We start from the raw sequence: 16,603 nt of genomic DNA, 5'->3' as shown, positions 1-16,603 counted from the left end.
ATACAAAGCCTAAAAAAGTGTCATGCCTAAACTATTGTGGAAAGAGGTATTGTACCATAATTTTGTCCATACCAACAACTTAGCCCAAGCCTTTGGATTGTCAAAAGAAAAACACCACAAATACATTTCCAAGCACTTATTAAGAGCCTTCGATTATCCATCCATTTAAGGGTAGTAAGTCAAGCTCATAGCTAAAGTAGTCCCTTGTATTTTGAATAGGTGTTGCCAAAAATTATTGGTCAACACCTTATCTCTATCCGAGACAATGGACTTGGGAACACCGTGTAACTTAACTATTTGACACATAAAAGCTTCAGCCAGAGTCTTACTGGTATTGAATAATGCTTTGAAAGGACTTGATGATACTCCATAAAGTAAATCCAAGGTTGCTGCTAAGTGGATTGTTGTTAAAGTAAGCCATTTAAACAATGCTTCTAGTTATATTTTAATATTGTGTAGACTAATTTGTACTTAAGAATGTATTTAGTGTAATAGACAAAAAGGAAGCACTGAGTGTGAGTATTATGTCATGCAATGGATGTCAACTATAATCTTAGAAAGTTTCAAGAATAATTGGGAAACGGTAATTGTTTTATTCAAACATATTTCATTTTGGTATAATTGGTATTATATATTATTGACTTATGTTTTATTATATCATGCAGTATTTCAATGATACAAGACCATTAGAAGTTTAGAGATTGAAGGCGCTTCGCATCCGGTGGACAACCTATTATTTGAAAGTTAAAAATGAAACTATTAGTGTTTCGGCAATTTTGGAATTTTAGTTTAGTTACTTTACATTTTTTACAATTCATGTCTCCTTAACATTAAACATTCTTTTAATTCATAGTAAATAATAAATTTTTTTATGGAATTTTCTAGTAAAAATTGTTTCAAAACAAAATGAAAATTATATGTTGTAGTTATTCTTTTAATTTTGTAGGTTAATTTGGGGTTATTAAAAAAATAGACAACATATTAAAAAAATCGTAAAAAATATCATCATTTTTTTTGTAAAAATCGATGTTGTATGTATATATTAACATCAGTTTTTTTAAAAACCGATGTTAAGCTTCATCAACAACATCAGTTTTACTTGAAAAGAAACTTTTCTATGATCAGACTCGATTATATTCTATATGAACAGGCTCCGTAAGATCCAGTAAAATAAGTAATGTAGTATAGTCTGAATTATATCATATGTATTTTAGTAAACTTAATAGTATGACAAAACATTCATTTCCTATGCATTGATTCGATTTCTGATACTATCGGAGTGAAAAAGTAGATCTAAAGAAAAATGTGTGTTGGATTATATTAGTAACAAGTAAATTGTTTGTAAGTAAAAAGTTCCAAGATTTTGTTGGACAGAATAACAATTGCAAAGTTAAAAACTGATGTTGTTGGTAATAAAACAACATTGGTTCTTACCAAAAACCGATGTCTATTATTAGAAAACAACATCGATTTTCAGTAAAATCCGATGTTATTTTGTTACCAACAACATTGGTTTTTGGAAAAACTGATGTTATTATATGCAGACAACATCTGTTTTTTAAATAACCGATTTTGTAATTTTATGTTAACATTGGTTTTGGAAAACTAATGATAACAATATTACTTTCAACGTTAGTACTTTCAACATCGATTAATTACCGATGTTAAAAGTCCTTAATAACCGATGTTGAAATCCTATTTTTTAGTAGTGCTTACACTATAGGGAATGAGTTAGTAGGGAAGACCCTCATTGACTTAGGGGCAAGTATTAACTTGATGCCTTTGTCAATGTGTAGAAGAATTGGAAACCTAAAGATAAACCCTACCAAGATGATGCTCTAGCTCACAGATCGATCAATCATCAAACTATACGGGGTTGTAAAAGATGCTCTAGCTCACTTTACTTTCCTGGTGGATTTTGTCATCATGGACATAGAAAAAGATATGGAGATTCCGCTTATCCTAGGCAGATCCTTCATGCTAACCGCTAATGGTGTAGTAGATATGAGGAATGGTAATCTGGAAATGAGCGTTGATTACCAAAAGGTAACCTTTAACATTTTCGAAGCAATTAAATACCCAGTGGAAGATAGGTGGTGCTTCAAGGTGAAGGAGGTCGATAAAGAAGACATTGGTGTTATTCAAACCACACAAACTTCATTAGAGAAAGCTTTGATCAATGTTGTGGATTGTTTAACCAGTGAAGAAGAGAAGGATCTAAGGGCTTGCTTGGAAGACTTAGATCAAGAAAAAAATATGCCGGCAAGAGGAACCAATTTGGAGAATTGAAAAGCAAGAGTCCACCTGAGAAGACCAAGGTGGAGCTAAAGATCCTACCCAGCCACCTGAAGTATGTGTTCTTGGAGGAGAACAAGACAAAGCCTGTGGTGATCAGCAGTGAGCTCACAGTAAAAGAAGAAAATAGGTTGGTAGAGGTCCTCAAGAGATGCAAGAAGGCAATTGGGTGGCACATATCAGATCTTAAAGGAATCAGCCCTTCCTATTGCATGCATAAGATATGATGGAGGAAGAATATAGACCAGTCAGAAAACCCTAGAGAAGGCTCAACCCATCAATAAAGGAAGAGGTGCTCAAGCTTTTAGAAGCTGGACTTATGTATCCCATTTGCGACAGTGCTTGGGTAAGCCTAATCCAAGTGGTACAAAAGAAGGGGGGCATGACAGTCATTCGAAATGAAAGGAATGACCTAATCCCAACAAGGACTGTTAGTGGCTGGAGAATGTGCATCGATTACCACAAGCTCAGCGAAGCCACAAGGAAAGACCATTTTCCTTTGCCTTTCATGGACCAGATGTTGGAGAAGCTTCCAGGATAGGCTTATTATTGCTTCTTGAATGAATACTCTGGATACAATTAGATTGTGATGGACCCCAAGGATTAGGAGAAGATGACCTTCACATGCCTTTTTTGTTTCTTTGCCTATAGAAGATGCCATTTGGGTTATGTAATGCATCTGCCGCATTTTAGAGGTGCATGTTGGCCATTTTTGCAGATATGGTAGAGAAAAGTATCAAGGTATTCATGGACGATGTCTTGGTATTTGGGCCCTCATTTGAATGATGCTTGAAGAACTTGGAGATGGTGCTACTAAGATTTGTGGAGACAAACCTAGTTCTAAATTGGGATGAGTGCCACTTTATGGTTCAAGAAGGAATTTTCTTGGGCCACAAAATTTAGGCCCTAGCGATTGAGATAAACTGGGCAAAAATTGATGCCATTGAGAAGTTGCCACCACCATCGAATGTTAAAGGCATTAGGAGCTTCTAAGGACATGCTGGGTTTTACAGGAGATTTATCAAAGATTTCTCCAAAATTGCAAGATCGTTGAGCGATCTGCTGAACAAAGATGTTGTGTTCAAATTTGATGAAGATTGTTTAGCAACCTTCCAGACCCTGAAAGACAAGCTCATGACCACCCCGGTGATGATCGCACCTGACTAGCATAAAAAGTTTGAATTAATGTGCGACACTAGTGATTATGCAGTAGGTGTTGTCCTAAGACAAAGGCAGGACAAGACATTCCATTCCATTTATTATGCTAGCAAAGTTCTCAATGAAGCACAAATGAATTATGCCACTACAGAGAAGTAAATGCTAGCTATTGTCTTTTCCTTAGAAAAATTCAGACCATACTTGATGGGGTTAAAGGTAGTGATTTTCATTGATCATGCCGCCATCAAGCACCTTTTCACAAAAATAGATTCAAAACCAAGATTGATTCGATGGGTCCTGCTCATTCAAGAGTTTGATATAGTCATCAAGGACAAGAAAGGATCCGAGAATGTGGTGGTTGACCACCTCTCCCAGTTAAATAATGAAGAAGTAACCAAAGAAGAACCAGAGATAAAGGAAGAATTTCCAAATGAGTTCCTCATACAAGCCACTGCAAGACCTTAGTTTGCTGATCTGGATAACTATAAAGCCATAGGAATCATCCCCGATGAGCTTAACTGGAGCCAGCGGAAGAAATTTCTACATGATGCCTACTTCTATGTGTGGGATAATCTACATCTATTCAAGCTAGGAGCAGACAATCTGCCGAGGAGGTGTGTTACGATGGAGGAAGCATAGAGCATCCTTTGGCACTGTCATAGTTCACCATATGGCGATCACCACGAAGGAGATAGGACAACAACAAAGGTTCTACCAGTAGGTTTCTTTCGGCCCTCAATTTTTAAAGACGCTCATGACTATGTGCATCGTTGTGACAAATACCAGAGAATAGGGGGGATTTCTAGGAGGTAGAAATCTTTGATTGATGGGGGGTTGATGTTTGTGGGGCCTCTCCTATCTTCATACAGGAATGTTTATAACCTGGTAGTTGTTGCTTGCGTGTCCAAGTGGGTGGAAGCCATAGACACCCCTAAGAATGATCCCAGAGTAGTGATAAAATTCTTAAAGAAAAACATATTTTCCCTTTTTGGGGTACCACGAGCCCAAATCAGTGATGGGGGAACACACTTCTACAATGTGCAACTGAAGAAGGTTCTAGAGCATTACAATGTTAGACATAAGGTGGCCACACCTTATCATCCCCAGACAATTGGCCAAGCAAATTTGTCAAATAGAGAGCTAAAGCAAATCCTTGAGAAGACTGTTGCATCATCAAGAAAGGATTGGGCTTTAAAGCTAGATGGTGCTCTCTAGCTTACAGGGCTACATTAAATACTCTTATAGGCCTATCACCATTTCAGCTGGTCTTTGGGAAAGCAGGCCACCTACTGGTGGAATTGGAGCACAAAGCCTATTGAACCCTCAAACTGCTTAACTTTGATGAAGTTGCATCTGGAGAGAAGAGGAAGTTACAATTGTTAGAGTTAGAAGAAATAAGGATAAACATATATGAATTATCTAAGATTCATAAACAGAAGATAAAGGTGTATCATGACAAGAAGCTACAGAGACAAAACTTTCAGCCAGACCAACAAGTCTTGCTCTTCAATTCTAGACTTAGGTTATTCCCAAGAAAGCTAAAGTCAAAGTGGTCAGGGCCAATCGTGATCAAAGAAGTCAGACCCCATGGAGCTGTGGAATTGGTGGACCCTACAGTGGGCACCCCTGAGAAAACATGGATTGTTAATGGACAACACTTAAAAATTTACAATGGAGGCCACTTAGAAAGGTTAACAAGTGTTGTCTACTTGAACAATCCATAAAAGAAAAGACAACGTCTAGCTAAAGACGATAAATTAAGCACATACTTGGAGGCAACCCAGTATTTTTGCTTTGTTCTATTTTTCATTTGTAAAGTAAGAAAAAATATTGGGGGATGAATCAACCACTGATGATCCCAGAGGCCTTCATCCCACAGGTTGCTCCCTTCTCCTCCATCAGTTCCTATACCCATTTTCTAATGTAAGACCCCTTATGGCTATGAGAGGCTAAACCTTTAGTTAGGGCTTGCCAAGCCTAAAGAGCCAAGAGATGTATTGTATACTTCATATTTATCAATGTAACAAATGTTTTCTTTCCTATTATCCTTTCTTACTTTTGATTTCATGCATCATTCAGCCTTGCATTATTTTGGGGGTTAGGTGCTTGACAAAGGGTAATCCTTAATAGGAATACAAGGAAGGTTTTGCATGTGTCAGTTTTAAGAATTAGTCGCTTGATAGAGGATAATTTCTAATAGAACTAAAAGAAATGGGTATGTTAATAAAATCATTGCTAGACATATAGCCATTGCATTATGCCGATGCATCAAAGCAAGCATCTAGAATTAAAACTTCATGCATTTTATCTATTGAATCTTTGAAAAAACATTTGGGAGATAGATAGGTAAAATATGTTTGTCATCGTGAGACATCAGGGGCAAGTAATCTAATAGACGTGGGTAGCACAAATTCATCTGGTTGATAAGGAAAAATAAAAAATAATACATCTTGGGAAAATTGTGGAAGCAATGTTTTCCAAGGTTATTTTGATGATGCCAAAGAATCAAGAGTTAAGCAAAGTTTCAAGCAAAGATTCAAGAATCAAGTTTCAAGTTTCAAGATCAAGTTTCAAGAATCAAGAATCAAGAATAAGCAAGATCAAAATTCAAGACTCAAGATTCAAGAATCAAGAGAAGACTCAATCAAGATAAGTACTAAAAAGTTTTTCAAAACATTGAGTAGCACATGAAGTTTTCACAAAATATTTTACCAAAGAGTTTTACTCTCTGGTAATCGATTACCATAAGGTAGTAATAGATTACCAGTAGCCAGCATTGTTTTCAAACTAATTTACAAAGTTGTAATCGATTACCATAATCATGTAATCGATTACCAGTGTTTTAAAATGTTAAGATTTTCAAAATTCAAAATGAAGAGTCACATCTGTTGATGTGTAATCGATTACACCTTTATGGTAATTGATTACCAGTGACTGTTTTCGAAAAATTCATTTCCAAAAGTCACAATTCTTCAAGTGACTTGTTTCTGAAGATTCTTTCAAAAGTTGCCACTTTTCTAAGTGACTAGTTTTAAAAGAAATTGCCAAAAGTCACAAACTTTGACTTGAGTCATCAAAAGATTATAAATATGTGACCATGGCATGAATTTGATATAGATCCATCATATTTTTCAATCATTCTATCTTTCAATCTATCTTTCAACATCTTCTTTCATTTCTTTCTACAGAATTTTTCTAATTCTTTTTCTCTTCATCTTTCTAAAAGTTTTTGTTCAAAACTTTCTCTTCCAAGAAAAGTTCTTTGTTCAAAAACTTGTGTTATTCATCTTTTTCATTCTCTTCTCCCTTTGCCAAAAATAATTCAACAAGGACTAATTGCCTGAATTCTTTTTGTGTCTCTCTTCTCCCTTTTCCAAAAGAACGAAGGACTAACCGCCTGAATTCTTTTGTGTCTCCCTTCTCCCTTTGCCAAAAAGAATTCGCCAAGGACTAACCGCCTGAATTCTTTTTGTCTCTCTTCTCCCTTTTCCAAAAGAACGAAGGGCTAACCGCCTGAATTCTTTTGTGTCTCCCTTCTCCCTTGTCAAAGAATTCAAAACGACACAGTCTAAGAATTCTTTTGATTCTTCCCTTTCCCATAAACAAAAGATTTCAAAGGACTAACCGCCTGAGAATTCTTTTGTTTCCCCATTCACAAAGTTTCAAAGGACTAACTGCCTGAGAACTTTGTCTTAACACATTGGAGGGTACATCCTTTGTGGTACAAGTAGAGGTTACATCTACTTGGGTTGTTGTGACTGAGAACAAGAGAGGGTACATCTCTTGTGGATCAGTTCTAGTGGAGGGTACATCCATTAGGTTGTTCAAAGAGAACAAGGGATGGTACATCCCTTGTGGATCTTTGCTTGTAAAGGAATTTACAAGGTTGAAAAGAAATCTCAAGGATCGCAGGTTGCTTGGGGACTGGATGTAGGCACGGGTTGTTACCGAACCAGTATAAAACTCTTGTGTGTTTGTCTTCTTCTTCCCTACTCTTTTAATTTCCGCTGTGCACTTTAATTACCGCTTTTACTTTTGGTTAAGTTTATATTTCTGTTCTTTACTTTCTTAACAACATAGTAAAAGCCTAAGAAGGGTAAATTTTAATTAGTAAAGGTCTAGTAATAATTAATTCAACCCCCTCTTCTTAATTATTTCGAGGCCACTTGATCCAACAAAAATAAGACATGTAAGGTCTTAACATTCTCATCTCATTGAATTCCCTATTAATTCTTTTGTCTTCTATTATTTCCTTTGTCTACTAATATCTATTATCTAGTAATTTTTCTTTTCACTCATCTTTCACTCCAACTTATCTTTTCCTCTTATAAATAGGAAATTATCCAATGCAAGTACAAAATAAAGTTTCTATGGAAATCGACACTCGGACTTCCGAGTCTTTACTACTTGGACAATTAGCACACTTGCCAAATGGTTAATATCTATATAAAGCTTGAAGATATTTGTGTTAAGGTTGTCAAATAATAAGAGAATAATGTGAGTCAAAATGAACGAAGTGTTGTAACACTATCAGTTTTCTTGAATGAAGAAAACTTGAGCAATTTGAGTGAATCTTAGCTCTGCTAAGTTATCAAGTTTTATTGTATTTGATGTTATTGTGTAAACACGCTTTAAGTAATAAGAACACACTTTCTTTCGAACATTTATTGTTTGTGAAAGCCATGAATGACTTAGTGATAAAGAATACTTGGGTCTTAATCTCAAGGGAAGATTAAGGGTAGCATCAGGAGTGGCCTAGAGAGTACTCGTTGTAGCAAGAAGTGGCATAGAGAATACTTGATTGTAATCAAAGAATTGATTAGTGGAACCCTTCAAGATTTGAAGGAGAACTAGACATAGCCCAAGAGTTGGGTGAACTGGTATAAAACCTCGGTGTTTTCTTTAATACTTTTATATAACTAGTTCTTTCTATAGTTTACTTTTACACTATTGTGTCAAGTTTTGCAAACTTGTTTTCAAAGGTCAAAGTGATATCAAACCCCTTTAATGAACCTCATTGTCCATTGATATTTGTTTGAGAAAAACTTCAAAGTTTCCAAAAGATGAAGTTTTATCCATCACAATATTTGATCCCCTTCTTTCTAGTGTGTTTCAGGTACTTCTATTGGTATCAAAGCTTGGCCTCTAGGTTGAGCTCTTAACAGAGTAGAGGAAAGAAAATTCCTGAAATGATGGAGGAAGGATGTGCTTTGAAAAGGCCTCCCATGTTCAAGGGAGCGAACTATGACTACTAGAAGGAAAGAATGGTTACCTTCTTTGAATCCACTCACTTTGATATACGGGATGTCATAGAAAAAGGAAATCACATTCCTTTAGATGTTTAGAAGAATGAGATCCCTAGGGAAAAATGGACAGATGGTGATAAGTCCAAATTTTTTCTCAATTTACGTGCAAGGAACGCTTTGTTGTGCGCTCCATCACAAGAAGAAAATTCCAAAGTTCACAACTTCAGAAGCACCAAACAGATGTGGGACACCTTAGCCATTACCTATGAAGGGTCCTTTGAGGTAAAATGTAACAAGTTGAGTCTTCTGACACGTAACTATGAACTCTTCAGTATGAAAGGGGGAGAAGATATCCAAACCATGTTTGGACGCCTCCAAACGTAACCCTTCTTAGTGAGCTTCGCTCTCTAGGTAGACATTATGATAATTATGAACACATTGATAAAATCTTATGAAGTTTATCTAGAAAATTAAGATCACAGGTTACAACATAAAGAGGTATCAAGAATCTTGATTCAATGACTCTAGAAGAGCTCCTTGGGATTCCTAAAGTCTATGAGCAAGAGCTTGCTCAAGATGAAGGAACAAAGAAAGGGAAGTTGCTAGCCCTTACGGTTCAAAGATCAAAACATAATTTTGCATCCAAAGAGTCATCATCCAAGGTTTTTACCGTCAATGATGCTTCAGAAGAAGAATCTAACAATGATGACTCTGATCAAGAAGGTGGCAAGGTAAGTTTGATCACCAGAAAGATCAAAAACATGTGGGAAAAACTAGAACTGCTCTAGATTCAATAGTTCATCCAAAAGTGCTTTCACAAGAAAGAGAAAAGTCCAATCATCTGCTATGAGTGCAAAAAGCCAGGGCACTTCGAGTCAAAATGTTCTGACCTTGAAAATTCAAAGGATAAGAAGAAGAAATTCCTCAAGTCCAAAAAGAAAAGCCTTATAAGCACTTGGGAAGACCTAGACGACTCATCATCTAATGAGGACAATGAGAAAGAAGCCAACTTGTTTTTTATGGTTAATGCATCCACTAGTAAAGTTGAACAAACACTAAACACAAGTTCAAAATATGAGGATCCCCAGCCTGATGACACTATCAACTCTGATGGTGAAGAGGTAATATTTGAATCTAGAGAAGATTTAATTAAAGGGTACAATCAACTTTTTTCTACCCCTACTCACATCTCTAAAGCTTATAGAAAATTAAAAAAAATACTTTCAACACCTTGAAAGAGAGCATGAGGATCTCAAGAAAGTTCATCAAGTTAATTTAGTTGATTTTGTCTTGGAAAACACTTTGCCTGGTATTGTTCAAGATACCTCTGTTTGTGAGGAAGTCAAGGCACTACTGAACGATAAGGTATCCAGTGGTTGCAAAACTCTTCTTAAGGATTTTCAAGACTTGAAGAAAGGGTGAAATCTTTAACCACAAATCTTGAAGTTTCAGAAGAAGGGCACAAGGAAATGCTTAAACAAAAACTCTTGTTTCAAAAAGAATTCGCCCTTGCTAATGATGAACTTGATAAGCTAAAAAAGAAGAACTCAAATCTCTAGACGGAATGTCATTACAAATAGATGTCTTCTAATTTGAACTATAAGCTTAAGGGATGTAAGGTCTTGAAGGAACTACCACCTAAGATCCAAAACTCTATGAGAAGATAGAAAACATGAGAGATAAACTAGGCAAATTTGTTGGTGGTCATGAAGCCCTTAACAAAATTATTAAGGTGCAAAGAAACCCTAAAGACAAATTTTGCCATGGTTTCAAAGGTAAAAAGATTGTACACGGCGAAGAAGTCACTATTTGCAACTTATGTGGAAAAGTAGGCCATGAAACTAATAAGTGCAAGGACCTCCCTATAAAGCATAACCCATCAAAGGGTCCATCCATTGCCTACTAGCACCCACAAGCTAACAAGGAAAAATGACAAAAATATTTGGGTACCAAAGAATAAAATAATTCTTGTCGTAGACCTCCTTGATGCTAGGAAAGAAACACCAGTCATAGTACCTGGATAGTGTTTTCCCATGACACATGACAAGAAAAAAGTTTATGTTCCAATCCCTAAGCCCTATGTCTGGTGGGGTGGTCACTTTTGGAGGGAATCAGAAAGGTCTAATAACTTATGTAGGTAAGGTCTACATTGCTCCTTATCCTCCTATTGATATTGTTGCACTTGTTAAAGGGAAAGCATAATCTGTTAGGCATAAGTCAATTCTGTGACAATGGATACAATGTCACCTTTAAAAATGATATGTGTATCATCCAAAACAAGGGCAAGTCTTCATTATTCTCTGCTAAGAGACAAACAAAACTCTATAAGATTAAACTTGGGTATTTGTCCAGTCAAAAGGTGTCATGCTTACTCTCAATCAAAGAGCATCAATGGGCATGGCATTAGAAGCTTGGTCATGGTAACTTGAGGTTAATCTCAATGCTTCAAAAGCATAGCCTCGTAAGAGGACTTCCAAAGCTATCATATCAAGATGATTCTCTTTGTGAAGCTTGCTAGAAAGGAAAACACGTAAAAGATTATTTTAAAGCCAAAAATGTTGTTTCCACTTCAAGGCCTTTAGAGCTTCTACACCTTGACTTGTTTGGACTAATCAGGACTACATGCCTCTTTGGACTCAGATATGGTCTGGTCATAGTGGACGATTACACTAGATGAACATGGGCCAGGTTCCTAATCCACAAGGATGAGTCTTTTGATTCCTTCTATAAATTATGTAAAAAGATTCTAAATGAAAAAGTTATGTGTATCTATTCAATTAGAAGTGATCATCAAGGAGAGTTTGAAAATGATTTTTTGAAAAATTATGTGAAGAGAATGGTATTCACCATATTTTTTCCACTCCAAAAACACCACAACATAATGGAGTTGTTGAGAGGAAAAATAGATCTCTTCAAGAAATGGCTAGGAACTTATTAAGGATCTAGCTTTCACCACAACATAGAGTGAAGTAGTAAAAAGAACTTATTAAGGATCTAGCTTTTACCCTCGTTCAGAACTCTATGTTTCCTCTTTGCTTTGCCTAAGTTCTGCCAAATAACTAAGCAAGGCTGAAGTAGTAAACACTGCCTGTTATTTACAAAACATAATTTATGTAAGGCCAATCTTAAAGAACCCTCCCTATGAATTGTGGAAGGGATCTAAGCCCAACATCTCTTATTTCCACCCATTTGGATGCTAGTGTTTCATTTTAAACACCAAGGATAACCTTGGAAAGTTTGACTCCAAATGTGATTATGAAACCTTCCTTGGATACTCTTAATCGTCAAAGGTATATAGAGTGTATAAATCCAAAACCTTGAGTGCGAAAAAGACCATTCATGTAAGATTTAATGACAACAAGCTTCACACCACAATGCCAGAGTTGCATGTCTCCTCTACAAAGATAAAAATAGAAAATATCATCAAATTTGTTGTTGCATCTAGTCAAGTCAAGTTGAGTCCAACACACTAGCGGATGATCAACCTGAAAAAGTTAGAGAACCAACTGAACGATTGTTGAGGAAACATCATCCAAAGTCCTAAACCATTGGTGATCCTGATAACTGATAAATATGAGCTATTTTTTATAATAAAATTATAGTGAAAATATATTTAAAAATATTTATTTAGCAATTATCTTTTACTTAAATGTTAGGAATTGATATTTTTCTTATTTATGGCCTGCAGATATAAAAAGAAGGAATTAAAAGTGAAAAATATTCAAAAAATATAAAAAAATACAAATAAGGAAGATTTTTTGCATCGGATCCAAGTCGACTCCAACAACTATAAAAACAGAATCAACTCCAACAAATATAATAGTTATAGAAGAAAAAAATGAAACATATATAAAAAACCTGAGCAATAATAATAATTAAAACTTTAATAACATAAAACTAAAATGAAGAGAGAAAAAAACAGAAGCAATTCTTGCAAAGAAAAAAGAAAAAATAATGAAAGAGAAAGAGAAAGATGATTAATGTAAGAACTTTCTAATAAAAGTATGATATTCATTCAAATGTTTATTCAATTTCACAAAAAATATTTAAAGAAACAATTAGACCTAAAATCAAAATATAAATATAAAAAACACTAAAAATAATAATTTCAACAAATTTATTTTTTAACAATATTGAATATAGATCCATATTATACCTTACTAATCTAAAAAAGTTAAAATTTGATTTTTGACGATTATCGATAATACGTTCAAATTATCTTTTCATACATAAAAATTGAAGAATAAAAGAAATGATACTACATCAAAATATATAGCAACGTAACAATAAAATGAAGAAAAGAAAAATAACATGATTGATACTCGCAAAGAAAAAAATAATGATAAAAGACAAAGAGTAAGATAATATACCTCATCAAATATGATCTCCAATTTCTAGTTGTCATTTCTACAAAATGTATTCGATAAATGATTCATATAAGAATTTTATAATAAAAACATGATATTGATTCAAATGTTTATTTAATCTCACAAAAATCATTTAAAGAAATAGTTATACCTAAAATCAAAATATAAATATAAATAACACCAAAATTAAAAATTTAAACAGATGAATTTTTAATAATTATAAATATAGATTCGCCTTATATATTGTCAATCTAAAAGAGTTAAATTCACTACAACTTTTATTGGTACAACTAACACTACTCACAATTACAATAAACATTGTTTTATCACATTTACACATTAGGAAGATCAGAAATTCACATGATGTTGTAGTTGGACAAAAATAAGGAGAGAAAATCACTAACTTGCTCACAAAAATATTTAGAATTAGCTAAGGCTTTAGTTTTTAATTTTTTTAAAATATAATTTTAATCCCTAATTTCTTGTTTGACTTGTCAAAGTTTTTTAACTTTTAGAAATTTCAATTTTTAGTTCTTGAATAAAAAATTAAACCCATTATTTTTATTAATTTAATGAGTTTTCAATAATTATAAATCGATTTTTTTAAAAGTTTAGAAATTAAAAATCTTAATGAAAAAAGTGGAGAGACATTGACCCGTCAAATAAAAATGTAAGAACTAAAAACCTTGATAAAAATAAAAAGTTGAGAGATCTTGAGGAACAGAAAAAAACTTTAAAAATTAAAAACTAAATTTTGAAAAAGTTTAGGAATAATTAGCCCAAATATTTAAGAGAGATGCTGGAATCTCAAAGTCTTCCTATCAAGTTTGTCTCAAGGTAGGCGTTGCACTAATTTTTTTGTAAACACCGGCGAGGATAAAAAATATGATGTCAATTTGATGTAGATAAAAGTATGTCCTAATAAAAAAATCATATTAAGTGTATATATCATTTTTAAAATAATTATTATAAAAATTGATAATTAAATTTATTATATATATACCATTTATGATTAGATGAGAGAGTAAAGTCTTATATTTTTGCATTAACTATATCTTGCTTCTATAAAACATTTATTCTTAGCCAATTTATCACCAGAAGACTCTTTGTAAGCATCTTTTAGTAGTATTAAACTCTCTAGGAAAATCTTCATCCAGTATTTTAATGACAACTAGGTGATCCTCGATCCTGCGCAAAAATAGGAAAGCAAATTTTGTTCTTCTAAATTAAAGACCAACGAAATGAATCGAAAATTTCCATTTTTGAAAGAAAAAAAAGAGAGTAAATTTTGAAGCTTAGAGTAAAACCATATGCAATGATAAGAAGGATACACCAGCCTGTATATAGCTTTTAAAAGTAAATAGAATAGCTTAACCCTCTTCCACCAATGGTTAACCTAGTTAAAAAAAAAAAAAAAACTGTTCCTGTGGATCAGCATTTAATTTCTTGGTCATCATATAATATATTATTATTGTCAGCATCGATTAGATCAAATCAGGTGGCTAACCTATTCAACGGCAATTCATCAAATAATTTGACAAGTGTAAGATATTTTATTTAAATTTTATCGGTTCAACTAACACAGACAAATACATCTGACATTGTTTAATTAATCACATTTATATACAATTAACTAGATAGCAAACTCACAACTTGCTATAGCACGACAAAAATAAAGGGAAAAATATCACAACTTGCTCCTAGTATATTTAAGATAGATGTTGCTGAAAAGTTCAAAGTCTTCCTGTCCACAGATGTGATAAATTTTTTATATATCACTTATGGATACAAAATATATAACACTAATATGCTATAGATAAAAGAGATGTATTCGAAAAAACCTGATGGCCAGAAAAGTTAATCATATCTGTATAATTATGCATAGATTATTATTTTACTTAAAATTAATTTTATATTTATTGTATTTGTACAATTAAGATTAATTAATGGTGCGTGAGGCTAACAAGAGTTGACACATTTGATGGAGACTTTTGTCCACGCTTGCTATAACTTGACAGTCTTCCTTGACTTTATAAGAGGTGGCATGACTTCCCCTATTGTAATTTTTCACCTCAAAAATAGGATGAATAGTACATGAGAACATCATCTTAAAAGCTTACTGGATATAAAAAAGGCAATATGAAAATATACAAGATATTATAATAAATTTTCTGCCAATGTGTGTCATCGCGTGTGGCTAACATGCACTCAATACATTGATCGAATGGAGAAAAACAGATCATAATCGTAATAAGAGAAATATTAAGAGCATGCTCTTTTAAGACTTTAACATGCTCTTTTTTACATATTGTTTTCTATTAGTTGAAATTGATTATTCTTTTCCTGTTCCTATTTATAAGACTTTTAAAATAATGCTTATTTTTTTTTTATAAAATTTAATTTATAATATTTCTTGCATCAATTATTTTTAAATTAAATATGCATTATTAAAAAAATATATATATATTAACAAACCATTAGACGAGAGAAAAATATTAATGATAAAAATAATTTTAAAAAATGTTATAAATGTAAGACAAACTTATTATTATGAATTAAATTAGTCACTTTCTTTAATCGTAATGAATTAGGTAATTGCATGGAGGGACTAAAATTCATAAAATTGAATGGATTTCATTAGTTCTTATTTAAAGGACCTTACTCATGATTTTTCATTTTTAACAAATTTCAACCAATAAGAAAGTGTGCTAGAAAGTGTAATGCCAACACTCAAAACTTTGTGTTGTAATACTAATTTTAAGTGTTAATCATGAGTAGGTTTGCTTTATGAAAGAAAAATAATACTTCCTTTCATTTCAAATATAAGAAAAAATTGTTTTTAGTCACAAATATAAGAAAATCAGTATTAATTAAATTTACTTTATTTAATTATTATCTCTAAAATATTTTTCATTTTTTATGTTTTTAATACCGAATTCCAATGAAGGATAAGTGAAGAAAAAAGTTAGTTTTAATTAAATGTGGTTAACTAATTTTCTTAATTAGAACAAATAAGTATTTTCTTTGGTAAATGCCAACTAGTATCCTTAACACATTAGGTAAAGAACTTAAAGTAGAAATATTTTAATGGAAGATAGAAAATTACGTACTGCTCATGATCTTTTTGGCATTCTCTTAATACTTTTTACACTGAATATTTTCTTCTTTTGGTTTCTTAACTAGTGCTCTCAGGTCACAAGTTTAGCAAGACCATTTTTCTTATATTAATTGAGATCCAACGGAGTATGAAATTTACAGGTTTTTGTGCATGAATTGGTCCGAATTTAGATTAAATTAAAATTAAATCCTAATGAGTCATGTTGAATATATTATATATTGGTTATATTTGAATTTTTAAAAAATAAATCATTCTATTGTCATTTAAAATTTTTATCTCCACTAAGTGTTGATTTTTTATTATTTAAAACTGTAAGCAAATGAATATATTAGAGAATCAAACAAACTGTAATTGGATATTCATATTTGAAGTAAAAAAAAAAAACTAATTAATCAAACCAATTTGAATCAAAATAATTG

Source organism: Glycine max, chromosome 18 (genome assembly GCF_000004515.6).
Source record: "Glycine max cultivar Williams 82 chromosome 18, Glycine_max_v4.0, whole genome shotgun sequence".
Taxonomy (NCBI): Eukaryota; Viridiplantae; Streptophyta; class Magnoliopsida; order Fabales; family Fabaceae; genus Glycine; species Glycine max.
Note: the sequence above shows the minus strand (reverse complement) of the source record.